Genomic DNA, 14,382 nt, shown 5'->3' with positions numbered 1-14,382 from the left:
TTCCTGGAAATTACTCGCTACAAGTGTGTGGAGACGCCCCTGGTTTGTTTCTATGGCTGTGTGGTCACAGCCCCACTGTCCTCAACTCACCCACACCCCAGCCCCAAGCTTTTAAGCTTTTAAAAAGCTTTTAATCTGTGCAGACCTGCTGTTGCCCTCCAACCCAACCATGATAGGGCCAGCGTAGTTATGGCTGTTGTATCTATGTATAATCTTTCTGTGTAAGCACTTGCATCATCTCATTTAATATTTGCAACAGTTGTAGATACTGGTATGTAGGTACCAAACGGAAGTTTGGAGAAATCAAGTCACAGGCCCAAGGCCACATAGCTGGCATGGAACCCTTGTATCCCTGAGGCCAAGATCCATGATCTTAGCAGCTCAGCCATACAGGCTCTCCTTGCCGGGCCTCCTAAAGTTCTTGGTAGCTATGGCAAGCATCACAGAAGTGAGGTGTGAAAGCAGAAGTGGGTCTAACTGGCACCCGTGATCCATGTTTGAAGGCTTCTGGGAGGCAGCATGGCAGGATGGGCACATACGTGGGTGGGCACCACTGTCCCTGAATTCCAGCTCCAGCCTCACCTTTTGCTACTTCTGTGAGTTTGGACCATGTATTTAACCGCTTGGGCCTTGGCTCTCTTGCCTGTATGTCTATCTGCGCAATGCAGTGAGGATGATGCAGCGAGGAAGACGCAGTGAGGATGAGGCAATGAGGATGACACAGTGAGGATGACGCAGTGAGGATGATGCAGTGAGGATGACATAGTGACAATGACGCAGCGAGGATGACCCAGTGAGGATGACGCAGTGAGGATGACGCAGTGACGATGACGCGGCGAGGATCACGCAGTGAGGATGACGCAGTGAGGATGATGCAGTGAGGATGACATAGTGACAATGACGCAGCGAGGATGACCCAGTGACGATGACGCAGTGAGGATGACGCAGTGATGATGACGCGGCGAGGATGACGCAGTGAGGATGACGCAGTGAGGATGACACGGCGAGGCTGACGCAGTGACGATGACCCAGTGACGATGATGCAGTGAGGATGACCCAGTGAGGATGACGCAGTGACGATGACGCGGCGGGGATGACCCAGTGAGGATGACACAGTGACAATGACGCGGCGGGGATGACCCAGTGAGGATGAGGCAGTGACGATGACATGGCGAGGATGACGCAGTGACGATGACGCGGCGAGGATGACGCAGTGACGATGACGCGGCGAGGATCACGCAGTGAGGATGACGCGGTGAGGATGATGCAGTGACGATGACGCGGCGAGGCTGACGCAGTGATGATGACCCAGTGACGATGATGCAGTGAGGATGACCCAGTGAGGGTGACACAGTGACGATCACGTGGCGGGGATGACCCAGTGAGGGTGACGTGGTGAGGATGACGTAGTGACGATGAAGCGGCAAGGCTGACGCGGCGAGGATGACCCAGTGAGGATGACGCAGTGACGATGACGTGGTGAGGAGGACGCGGTGAGGATGACCCAGTGAGGATGACGCAGTGAGGATGACGCAGCGAGGGTGACCCAGTGAGGATGACGCAGTGACGATGACGTGGTGAGGAGGACGCGGTGAGGATGACGCAGTGAGGATGACGTGGCAGGGATGACCCAGTGAGGATGAAGCGGTGAGGATGACGCAGTGACGATGATGCGGCAAGGCTGACGCAGTGAGGATGACGCAGCGAGGGTGACCCAGTGAGGATGACGCAGTGACGATGATGTGGCGAGGATGACGCAGTGAGGATGACGCGGTGAGGATGACGTGGCGGGGATGACCCAGTGAGGATGACGCGGTGACAATGACGTGGCGGGGATGACCCAGTGAGGATGACGTGGTGAGGATGACGCAGTGACAATGATGTGGCGGGGCTGACCCAGTGAGGTTGACGCGGTGAGGATGACCCAGTGAGGATGACGCAGTGAGGATGATGCAGTGAGGATGATGTGGCGAGGATGACGCAGTGAGGATGATGCCGTGACGATGACGCCGTGAGGATGACGCAGTGAGGATGACACGGCGAGGATGACACAGCGAGGATGACGCGGCGAGGATGACATGGCGAGGATGACTCAGTAAGGATGACACAGTGAGGATGACATAGTGACGATGATGCGGTGAGGATGACTCAGCGAGGATGATGCAGTGAGGATGACGTGATGAGGATGATGCGGTGAGGATGACGCGGTGAGGATGATGTGGCAAGGATGATGCAGCGAAGATGATGCAGTGAGAATGATGCAGTGAGGATGATGCAGCGAGGATGACCCAGTGAGGATGATGCAGTGAGGATGATGCAGTGAGGATGATGCGGTGAGGATGACGCAGTGAGGATGACACAGTGAGGGTGACCCAGTGAGGATGACGCAGTGAGAATGATGCAGTGAGGATGACGCGGCGAGGATGACCCAGTGAGGATGATGCAGTGAGGATGATGCAGTGAGGATGATGCGGTGAGGATGACGCAGTGAGGATGACACAGTGAGGGTGATCCAGTGAGGATGACGCAGTGAGAATGATGCAGTGAGGATGACGCGGCAAGGATGACGCAGTGAGGATGACGCAGCAAGGATGATGCAGTGACACGGCGAGGATGACACAGTGAGGATGACTCAGTGAGGATGACCCAGTGAGGATGACACAGTGAGGATGACGCAGTGAGGATGATGCAGCGAGGATGACGCAGTGAGGATGATGCCGCGAGGATGACGCAGTGTAGATGACACTGAGGATGATGCAGTGAAGATGATGCAGTGAGGATGACATAGTGACGATGACGCGGCAAGGATGACCCAGTGAGGATGATGCAGTGAGGATGACGTGGCGAGGATGATGCGGTGAGGATGATGTGGCAAGGATGATGCAGCGAAGATGATGCGGCGAGGCTGATGCAGTGAGGATGATGCAGCAAGGATGATGCAGTAAGGATGACGCAGTGAGGATGACGCAGCGAGGATGATGCAGCGAGGATGTTGCAGTGAGGATGTTGCAGTGAGGATGTTGCAGTGACGATGATGTGGTGAGAATGATGCAGTGAGGATGACACAGTGACGATGATGCGGCGAGGATGACGCGATGAGGATGATGCGGCGAGGATGAGGAGAGGATGATGCAGTGAGGATGATCCATTAAGGATGAAGGGAGCTTATAATGAGAAGGCACCCGGTAGTGCCTGGCGAACAGTAAGTGCTCAGCAAGTGCGTGTTGAATCAACTGGAGTAGGAAGCAGTTCTGGACACAGCTCCCAGTAAACAACCCGTAGCAACAGCGCAGGGCAGAGTCAGTGCAGCTGGTCCCTTAGAGGAGGTCTTTCTTCCAAAATGGTGGCTCTCCAAGTGGGGTCCTCAGAACCAGGAACATCAGCTTCACCTGGAAACTTGTGAGAAATGCAAATTCTCATGCTACACACAGACCTGCTTGTTCAGAAGCTCTGAAGGAGGATCCCAGCCATCTGTATCTTAACAAGAATCCCAGGTGCACTGAGAACCACTGCTCTAAGATAGTCCCAGCACCCCAGGTCCATAAAGGCAGGGAGGGCCAAGGCAGTCAGGACTCCTCCCACCTCCAGGACGCCCCTTTTCCTTCACTCACACACTCTTGTCAGATGCAGGGACAGTGGGGAAGAAAGCAGACAAAATAAAATCCTCCCGGAGCTTGCATTCTGGGTGGGGGATAGGGCATGAACCTAAAACCAACAAGCGAGACGGTTCCTGCAAGTGGTCAGTGCCGTGAAGGATATAAGCAGGGTGGCATACGAGAGACTGATGGGGGCCAGTGGTGAGGGACGTTAGACCGGTAATCAGGAAAGGTTTTTCTGAGGAGGTGACTCTTGAGCTGAGATCTGAATGGAGGAGGGAGGCAGCCATGGAAGGATCAAGGCACAGTGTCGCAGGCAGAGCAGCAGCCCATGCAAAGGCTCTGAGGCAGGATTGGGAAGAGTAAGGAGGCCCGTGTGACTGGAGCATGTGGGTAGAGTAGTGATTCTTACCTTGGTCTATCTTGTGTTTGAAACAATCCTGCTACCCCTGTCCCTTTGGGTGCTGTTTCAGAAGTGGGCATGGGTCCATTAAACACTGGCCTTCCTCTTCCCACTGCTAGGGGAGGAGAACAGGTGAAGCCTGGCGGTGCGGGGCAGCTTTGTGCTCCAGCTCTTCCTCGAGCTTTCCCCACCACCCAGCTGCTCTGTGAAATCCCACCACCACCACACCTTGCAGTGATGAAGGCAACTGAGTGATATGGCACCCCAAAAATAAAACAAAGTCTAGGGAAATAAGGAGATCTGAGTTTGAGACCAGAGCTGCTGCCATTACATAATTTGGGCAAGTTGTTTCTCCCCTTTGACCTTGTTCTGCATCTGAAAATGGAGCTAAGGATGCCTCCCTCCCAGGATGGTGGTCAGGATCAAAATACACCTATGCGTGTAGCCCCACTTAGCGTAGCTGCTTGGAAATGGTAAAAATCATCCTTGTTTTCATTAGCAGAAAGTTTAATTTCAAATTTAATTTCAAAGGGATAGGGTCCGTGGACCAGGGGAAGGCTAGCCCCACACTGTCCAACAGAAATACAGTCATCTATTTTTAGTCATCTACTAGCCACATTTAAATGTAAAAAGAGACAGTGAAAACAATCTTAATAGTATATTTAGCCCAAAATATTCCAAATATCATTTCTACATGTAGTAAGTTGTTCTGGTTGTTAGGTGCTATAGAGTAGGTTCCAACTCATGGCAACCCATGTGTTACAGAGGAGAACTGCTCATCAAGGTCTTGTTAGCTGTGATCTTAACGGAAGAAGATCGCCAGGCCTTTTCTTCCACAGTACAACTGAGTGAGTTTGAACCACCAACCTTCTGGTTTGCGTTCTAGCAAAAACCATTTGAACCTTCTAAGGACCTTGTAAAAAATACAGGAAATCATTAATGAAATATTTTAGGTTCTTATTTTTCTACTATGTATTTGAAATTTGGTGTGTATTTTTCACTTACCAGCACATCTCAGTTCAGACTAGCCACATTTCAAGTGCTCAGTAGCCACAGATGGCTGTAGCTGGTCAATTGGACAGAGCAGCTGTCCGGCAGGGCCAGCAAACTATGGCCCAGGAGCCCAGTCTAGCCTGCTACCTGTTTTTTCACAGCCTTCGGTGCTAGGAATGGTCTTAACATATTTAAATAGTTGGGGTAAAATCAAAAGAAGACTATTTTGTTACACATGAAAATTATGTGAAATTCAAACTTCTGTGTCCATAAAGTTTTATTGGAACACAGTCACACCCATTTGTTTACATATTGTCTACGACTTCTTTCATTCATGCTACAGCGGCAGAGCTGAGAAGTTGTCACAAACACCACATGGCCTGCAGAGCTGAAATATTTACTACCTGGCCCTTTACAGCAAAAGCTGGTCGGCCCTGCCCTAGACATGGACACACCTCGCTCAGTCCCTCCTGACTGTGGGTTCTCAGATCTCAGTGTGGAGATGAGCCTTGGAGACCCAGGGGCTCTGTGGGCTGGACTCTCAGCTAATCGCCATGGGTTTGTTCACTTTGGGCAACATTTTAATAAAATGTGTTTCCTTCATTTCAGAGTACAGGTTCTGCTTCTTTGCTAAAGAAACTAAACTTAAATTCAAACCTAAGTTCTGTGGTGGTTGTTAGTTACCATGGAGTTGGTTCATAGCAGCCTTACACATAACACAACAGAACATTGCCCAGCCCGTGCCACCTTCACGATTGTTGATAGGTTTAAGTCCATTCTAGTGGCCGCTGGATAGTGCCTTCCAACCTGTGGGGCTCGTCTTCCAGCACTGTGAAACTTTAAGTTCTTTCAGGAGGACTTGCAACGTCCTAAGCAAAGAATCCCGAAGGAAAGGCTCAGGAGAGCCCCCAGCCAGGGTGCCCTTAAATGGACTGTGAGGTGGCTATCCCGGGGCCAGGCTAGCTGGTCTGGAGGGCAGTGGATACAGAGGGGGCCTCTGTGACTTGACAGCACCAGTGGGCTCAGTGGGCTGTTTCCAAGCCATGAGCTACACACAGGGCCCCACCCCAGAAATCCAGGCCCTCTGAGCGAGGCATTAGATGCACATACCAGCAGGCAAGATCTCTTCAGAGAGGCATCAACCCTATGTGCCTGATACGGAATTCCAGTCCAGTCCGAAGGGGGTCCTGAGGGCCTTTCAGTCAGCCTGGGCACCAGAACCAGCCCCCTGCCCTAACGACGCAACCTCTGTCATCAGCTCTGACGTTTGTATTGTGCCGTCAACCAAGACACAGCCTCCCCTTGGTTCCCAAAATTCGTCAGTAGCTAAGGAGGTGCCCCAGGTGGACTTGCTCTCTCACCAGGGAGAGGCATGGCCAACAGGTGGGTGGAAGGAGGCTGTGTCCCTGGACTAGGCTGGTAGTCAGTCCGGAGGAATGGAGGAGAGCAGGCTGGACAGGCAGGCTGACAAGCCTCAGTGCCACTGTCAGCTGGGGGACAGTGAACACACCCGACACCTCTGCAGCCTCAGCCTCCTCATCTGTAGGGAGGGGACATCCATGCCATTATACAGGGGTGTCGTGAGGCTCAATGAAGAAAGCAAAGAGTACCCAGCACATCGAGGGCACTCAGAAAATGTTGGTCCCCCTCAGCTTGTCTTCCCCCAGCTTCTGAAAGGGAGTCAGTCATGGGGATAGAACATAATGGTGCCAAGAGTTAAGACAAAGGGCATACGGTGACCTAGTGGGTTAATTTATGCAGGGACCTCGGCACAGAGCAAGAGCTCTGTGTTGGCTGGCATTATTATCTTATTGTTGCTGTTGTTGTTATGCCATCCCATAATTTAGATGGGATGGTCAGAAAAGGTCTCTTTGAAGAGGTGACACTTGAGTGACATCTGAACAGAGAGAAGGCGGTAGCCACGTAAAGATCAGGAGCAGAATGTCCCAGGCAGAGGCACAGCACCTGCAAGGGCCCTGAGGCAGGATTAAACAGCCTGCTTACAGAGGAGCAAGGAGAGTGTCTACCGGGAGATGTTTATGGGAATCACTTCAGAGAGAGCTGAGTGGTCGTGAGGAAGCTTCTCAGAGGCCACCTGACAAGAAGTCACACACAACCAGGTCCCTAAGCTCGAAGAATCAGGTGACTGGCCCCATGCCATTCGCAGGGATGTGAGCTTCAAACACCAGCAGCAGAAACTGGCCTGAAGCATCCATATGACACTACCCTTATGACCAGCTTTAGAACATGTCTAATTAATACAGGGAGTCCTGGGTGGTATAAATGGTTAACATGCTTGGCTACTAACTGAAAGCTTGGAGGTTTGAGTCCATCCAGAGGTTCCGTGGAAGAAAGGCCTGGTGATCTACTTCCAAAAAATCAGCCATCAAAAACCCTGTGGTGCAAAGTTCTGCTCTAATACACATGGGGTGCCATGGGTTGGAGTCAACTCAATGGTAACTGGTTTTTTTGTTTGTTTGTTTGTTGTCAATTAATACAGATGCACAACTAATTACATTTGCTGCCAGACTGAGTTAACCGTCACTGTACATGTCAAAGCAGCATCCCGGCCATTTCCCCCATGCAGTCAGGCATCTGTGTGGCCCTCTGCAGTGTTCTGGTGGTTCTGCTGCGGGTTTGGTCAGTGAAGTCACTGGTGACACCACAGCACACCGGAGCCTGAGGACAGCTTTATTTACGCTCTTGCAGAATGTGCAAGCGGGCCTTGTTTTTCTGGACGACAAGGGAGCCCTCTGGCTCACACAGCATCCATGAGTCTACATTTAGAATTGTGTCTTCATTCACATTCTTTCCACGCAGCTCACAGCTCTGGACGGAAAGAGAGTGGTCACTTTGCCTGGGCCGGTTCCCGGAAAGGCGCCAGCTCCAGCCCATGTGGACCCCAAGCTGTTGATCTGGAGCATGTGTGCTGTGCTGGAGGGGGTCTGTGCCACGCAGCCGCTGGGACTGATGCAGACGTGAGGTCCTCAGCTTGGGGCAGGTAGAGGCGTTCTCTGGGAGAAATCGGACTCTGCAATGATCAGCTGTGGTCAGGCCAATGGAAGGATCCCAGGCCAAGCTACAAGAATGCCTTCCACCAAGACAGGCTCCTTGTGGGGCTCAGTTCTACTCTGACACACACAGGGTCACCGTGAGTCAGAGTCAACGCGACAGCAACTCATTCGTTGTTTGTTTGTTTTAATTTGTTTCAATGTGTATTAGGAAAAAACTTAACTAGAACACACATCAAATCCATGAATTTATAGGTATTGTTTTTCATAAAGCTCTGATTTAAAAGTAAGTAAATTTGAATTCTGCTCAAAGAAGACTAGTAACTAAATGATTATACAGATGGTTGAGAATGTGGCAAAAATGAAAATAACCAATAAATGGCAAGATTTGGGAAGCTTGGCGCTATACTAGCATATTCATGTCAGTTGGCATCTTCGATCTTCATAGGCACTCTGTCCATCTTAGAGGTGAGTAAACGGAGGTTCAGAGGGGTTTAGTGATTTGGCTTATGTCAAATAGCCAGGAAACGGTGGGGCCAGAGCCCCCAAATCCTGAGTCCCTTATTTTTTTTAAGCCTGGCTCACGTCTAAAGTTGATCCTTTTCATTTGCCAGATGGGCTAGTGTGGTGTTGATAAGCAGGGGAGGTGGGCGGGGTCGGTAAAATAGAGGGGTTCACTTTGGGCTCCCCTGAACCATCTCTGAGCAGTGAGCAGGAGACCCAGAGCCAGGTTCTGAATTCCCAGGATAAAAAGCAAGTTGGAAGCCCCCGGGTAGGCGGAGGGCTCGAACCTTCCTCCCCATGAGCCTCGTGGTTCTCACCTGACGCCACCATCTGTGGGGCATTGAGAAACCATCCTTCTGACTCTGATTGAACTACGGTGCGTAGACCTGGTGGTCCCGGCAGCCAACAGGTTCAAGAGTGGAGGTAGTGCCAGGCCCAGAGGTAGGGCTGAGAGAGGCCGCTGTCCTTGAGGGGCCCGCGGGGGGTGGTGCAGGACGCTCAAGAACATTCCTTGAGAGTGAAGACTCAATGTGGGACAGATGTCCAGGGGCACGGCGCGGGAGTGGTCACCGCTGCTCTGCCACCCCAGGGGCAGGGGAGCAGGAGGAAGAGCTCTTGGAAAGAAAGAACAGAGTGGAACTAAGCCCTGGGTGCCTGGGGGAGAGGGGGAGGGAGGACTACGGAGGGTGTCCTGGGGGCGACCTGGCGTGAGCAAAGGCGTGGAGGGTGCAAGGAGTCTGGAGGTCTGCAAGGACTTGGGGAGCAGGTGACTCCAGGCCTTGAAGGTCGACCCCTGGGAAGACAGGTGGGACCTGCTGGGGTCCTCCCGGAGGTGAGGAGGAGAGCTCCCGCCTGGAGGGCGTGAATGACTTCTCCAGCACTTGGACATCCCCGTCAGCCAGGCAGCCATGACCAGATCATAAGGCACACTTACCTTGCCCCTTTCTTTCCCCAATTATCTCACAGCCTCCAGCCAACCTCACCCTGAAGCCCCAGCCTGGCCTCCCACCAGCCTGCAGCTGAGGGTGTTATTTTGCTCCAAAAGGACAGGCTCCTTACTCGAGGAATGCAGGCTGTGGCCGTCCAGAGCCGATGATGAAACGGGCTATTTCTGCCCTGGCCATCAGCAGCTCAGACACACTCCCAGGCACACACGCCTGTGTTTTAATGTCTCCTTAAACAAACACTTCCCTTTGTGCCTTTAGATGTGTTTACTTCAATCTAGGCGCTGGAGCAGCTTTAGAAATGGTGCGGGGTTGAAGGTGGAACAGTGGTTAGGGTCCAGCTCAGCAGCCAGCAATTTCTCACTCCCCAAGTTATCTATTACCCCAGCCGATCTGGAGGTAAAAATAGCTGCTGAGGCTGTTTGTTTAATCTGACTGTTACTTGACACCACGCGCGGGTGTTGCTGTGCGGACTGTTTGCCTCGTCCCCACCAAGAGCACCACTCGGTCCCCTGGGCCGCGTTTCTGAATGTACTGCCCCGACTTCCAGGGTCCTGCCACTTCTGGACATGCAGCTTCCTCAGGTGGGCAGGTTTTGAAGAGTACATGGTCCAGGTCTTGGATCCGTGCTCCTCTCCTCTTTGGGCAGCCCAGCTAAGGAAGGAGAAGTTTGTGAGGCAGGCAGGGCCAGCTGCCGACCGCCGTTGCCGGAAGAGTCGGGTGTCCCTGCTCGCTCATAGGAGGGCCTGGAGAGCAGCGCAGCCACGCGGAGAGTGTAAGGTAGGGTGCAGACGCTTGTCTGGGTCCTTGGCGTGAGCGTGGAGGCCCACTCACTGCAGGCAGGCGTTCACCGTCTGGACACACAGGGCTCTATGTGCCTAGCACCATGCAGGGACGTGGGCCGGCAGCTTTGCAGACGGTGGTGCGAGCGGGTAGCGGGTTCAGGTGTTCGTGTGCTGTGTGTGCTACTGCATGGTGTGTGGGGGCGGAAGGGCCGCGTGGGGGGGCCGCGTGGGGGGGCCGCCTGGGGGGTACTCCGTGGGAAGGGGCCGCGTGGGGGGGCCGCGTGGGGAGGGGCCGCTTGGGGGGGCCGCTTGGGGAGGGGCCGCGTGGGGGGGCCGCGTGGGGGGTACTGCGTGGGGAGGGGCCGCGAGGGGGGGCCGCTTGGGGAGAGGGTGGGTAGGGAGGGGCCGCGTGGGGAAAGGCCGGTGCGCTGGGAGAGATAAGCCATTTCCATACACACTGTGTACCCGGGGACTTTGCCCTTGCGTGTCGCATGTGCGGGCACTCCACTCCTACGTAGCCGTGTGGGCCCAAGCCTGCATATGTGCTCAGGTCCCTGTACTGCCAAGTGGAGGTGACAACCTGGCCACCAGTGTTAGGGTTGGAAGAGACTGGTTATCTTGTCTCCCCCAGTACTGGGTCAGGCAGGATGTATCACAGAATGTTTATAAAAAAGAGGAAAATGACTTTTTTAAAAATAATGGCCCAAGGACTCTGAGAGCAAGTGTGTCCCCAACATGAGGTTCTCCTACTCCTTGGGGCGGGGCGAGGGCGGGGGATGTCCCAAACCAGGCTCCCACAGTGTGGGCACAACTGAATTAAAAATCTTTTTTCTTGTTGTGAAGAGCAGTAATGAGTATGTGGAAAGCTAGATAACCTTTAGAAAAGTTATTTAGGATTTTTAAATACCCCCCTAATTACAGGACTTGTGGAGAGTATATTAAACAAATGTGCATGTTATACAAGGTCCGTTTACAATCGTGGTTGAGAAACAAGGGCCTGTGAGCTGGACACCTGTTTTTGTAAATAAAGTTTTATTGGCACACAGCCACACTTGTTTGTTTACATACTATGACTGCTTCACACTACAACACAGAGTCGAGCAGTAGTGACAGAGGCCATATGTCTTGCCAAAACAAAAAAGTTTAATACGTGGCCTTTTACAGAAAAAAGTTTGCCGACACTGCTGTACAGGAACATTCCTTGAGAAGGATAAATTCATGCAAAAAAGGCAGTGGCTGTCCTGGTTGTTAAACTAGTCCATGACTGGCCCTGGAGCCTGTGCCCCTGCCCTGAGCCAGTTCTCCAAGTTTGGTTGGTACAGGAAACGTTCAGTTTGCCATTGGGGCGCTGTGAAGGGTGGCTTAGTAGTGAAGTCACCAGATGCACAGTGTGGCAGGGTGGCTCCACTGGGAGGGCAGATTGTGCTTATCAGGGTGGTTTATAAATAGTCACCTCTGGGTGACCTGAGTCCAAGCGTGTCTGCTCATGGGTCTTTAGGGTGGGAGCAATTGTCCTCACTCTTTGGGGACAAGAAGCTCTGTGGGGTGACAGCAACTTGCTTGCTCAGGAAGCAGGTGGGGGCTGGAGGAATGTTGAGCCCGTAAGTGGAGCTTGGATTCCCTGGAAACCTGGGGAGAGGTAAGCAGAGACAAGGAAGGCAAGAGAAAAGGAAGGTATGCATCCTCGGGGGAATAAAACATCCACGCCAGTGTCTTTTCAATCAGGACACAGCAAGTGTCTGCATTTTTTGCTTCCTTGCTCCTGATCCTACAGAAGTCCTAGAGACCCTGACGGAGAAAGGGTAGCCCCATGTCTTGAAATAGCGTTATTCCTACAGTCTATGCCAGTAACTGAGACCTACCAACAGAGCCAGGGCTGGACGTCTTCCTTACTGGCCCCTGGGAGCTCACACCATCTGCCAGGGCTACGGGAGAGAAAGCTGCCCTGGTGGAGGGCTGAGCAGCATCCTCACCTCAGGCACACAGCACTGCAACTCTCAACAGCGTATAAGGAGGTTGGAATGGGTCTTGGTTTGACTTCCATCGGAGGGTTTGAACCACATTTTACCAAATCCGGCCAATCCATAATCCTGGAACTAAATCTTACTTTTTATTTAGTTAGTTGGAAAAACTCAAGATGCCGTCATAATTTCTACTTGGTTCCAAGGGGTCACCTGATGTGAGCTGGCAGAGGTGGAGGGGGTGAGGGGAAGGTAAAGGAGACAGGTCATGGCACACGGACCAAGACCCAAAAAAGGAGCATGTGGAGCACTGCTGAGATGTGTCATCCCAATGTAAGTCATCAGTATCATTCTGGAACCTTCGCTTGGGACTACTTCTGGGATGAATGTTGCTGTGAGTAACACGTGGACCCTCCAATGCCAAGGAGGAGCAAAACTGGTCTGTGCTGGGAGCATGAGGTCAGCTGACCTCGGCCCTTGGTAGAAGCCTGAAGACCACTCTGCAAAGTATAATTCCTTCCAAGCTCATGTCAGTGAGTGAGAATTGGAATATTTGGGAATCCAGAAGGAAGAGAGCTAGTCAGAAGAACCAGTAAACTGTTAGTAGCTTTCTTCCCAGGATGTGAAAGTCCAGCTGTTCTCAGTATGAGGGGAAAGGAAACATTCTTCTTGACCGTGGCATGTGAAAGTGGAATGCCTCACTTGGGGACCTCTGTTCTCTGCTCTGCTGACCCCCGAGGCTACAGTCCAGGTAGGGGAGACATGAGTGCTGCTTCTGTCACCAGGACCCTGCACCGACTTCCAGATCCCACCAAGGTGGGCCCACAGGCTTCAGCGGGAGACCAGGAGCAATTTGGGGCCTCTGCGCTCCTGGGCCCAGTCCCCTCCTCAGTAGGTCCCTCCTTTCCTTGAGAGGCTGCTGCTGCAGGTGGTCTGGAACCCTGAGACCGGGGCTGCCAAGGGCCTGTGGGGCTGGGACAGGGGAAGGATTCAGTCTCAGCCATCTCACATCTCTCAGCCTTCACCGGAGCTTAGGGAAGCAAGGGCAGAGAGGAAACACCTTGACTTGCTTGAGAAGCCTCTGGAGGAGTTTCCAAAACTCTGACGGGGTGCCACACATAGAGTCAGCCGGGCGGACCTGCGATCGCCCTCCACACTCCATCTGTAGCTGGACTTAAACCTGACCCTGCAGCCTGCCTGCCCCCTGGAGTTGCCCCTTGGCTTGTCCTGTCTGGGGACAGCCATGCCATGTGCTGTGACCACCCACTCATCCACTTCTTGGCTCTGTCTGCCCCTCCTGAGGGAGGTCAGGCCTGAAGGCTGCAGAGGTCAGTGGGTCTGAGTTCAGATCCACTGAGCTAAAACCCACTTTCTTCCCTTCAGCTCAGCCGACCAGAGCCATTCCCACCAGAACCATCACTGGTTGTGCTCCTCCTGTGTGCAAGGCCCCTCCCTAGTCATCTGGTTTTAGCCTCAGTCATACAGCATGCTAGGTTCTGTAATCCCCTTCACAGAGATAAGAACTGCACTTCAGAGAGGTTAGGTAATTGCCCAAGGATGCACAGTTAACCAGGGCTAAGACTTAAAATTGGCCCTGAATCCAAAGCCTGTGTCTTGTCCTAACCGTCTTTCTATAACTAAAGCTCACATCAGCATCCAACAGATTCAGTAGAAAGGAGGCCATACCACTCAGCAAAGAGTCAGATCTTCCTTAGGAAGATCACTCGTGCCTACAGAGGCTTGGAGTGTCTCCCTGTCCCCTCAGACCTGCAGGAAGATCCCTGATGCCTACAAAGGCCACGGGCATTTCTCCTTCCCCTCAGACCTTCAGAAAGACCTCTCGTGCCTACAGAGAGCACAGGCGTCACCCCATCCCTCAGGCTTTCAGGAAGGCCATATGTACCTACAGAGGCCACAGGTGTCACCCCATCCCTCAGATTTTCAGGAAGGCCTTGTGTGCCTACAGAGGCCAGAGGCGTCACCTGGTCCCTCAGACTTTCAGGAAGGCCATGTTTGCCTACAGAGAGCACAGGCGTCACCCGCTCCCTCAGACTTTCAGGAAGGCCATGTGTGCCTACAGAGAGCACAGGCATCACCCCATCCCTCAGACTTTCAAGAAGGTCGTGTGTGCCTACAGAGGCCACAGGTGTCAACCCATCCCTCAGACTTTCAGGAAGGCCGTGTG

This window comes from Trichechus manatus, unplaced genomic scaffold (assembly GCF_000243295.1).
Source record: "Trichechus manatus latirostris isolate Lorelei unplaced genomic scaffold, TriManLat1.0 scaffold00200, whole genome shotgun sequence".
NCBI classification, from domain to species: Eukaryota; Metazoa; Chordata; class Mammalia; order Sirenia; family Trichechidae; genus Trichechus; species Trichechus manatus.
This window is presented reverse-complemented; position numbering follows the sequence as displayed.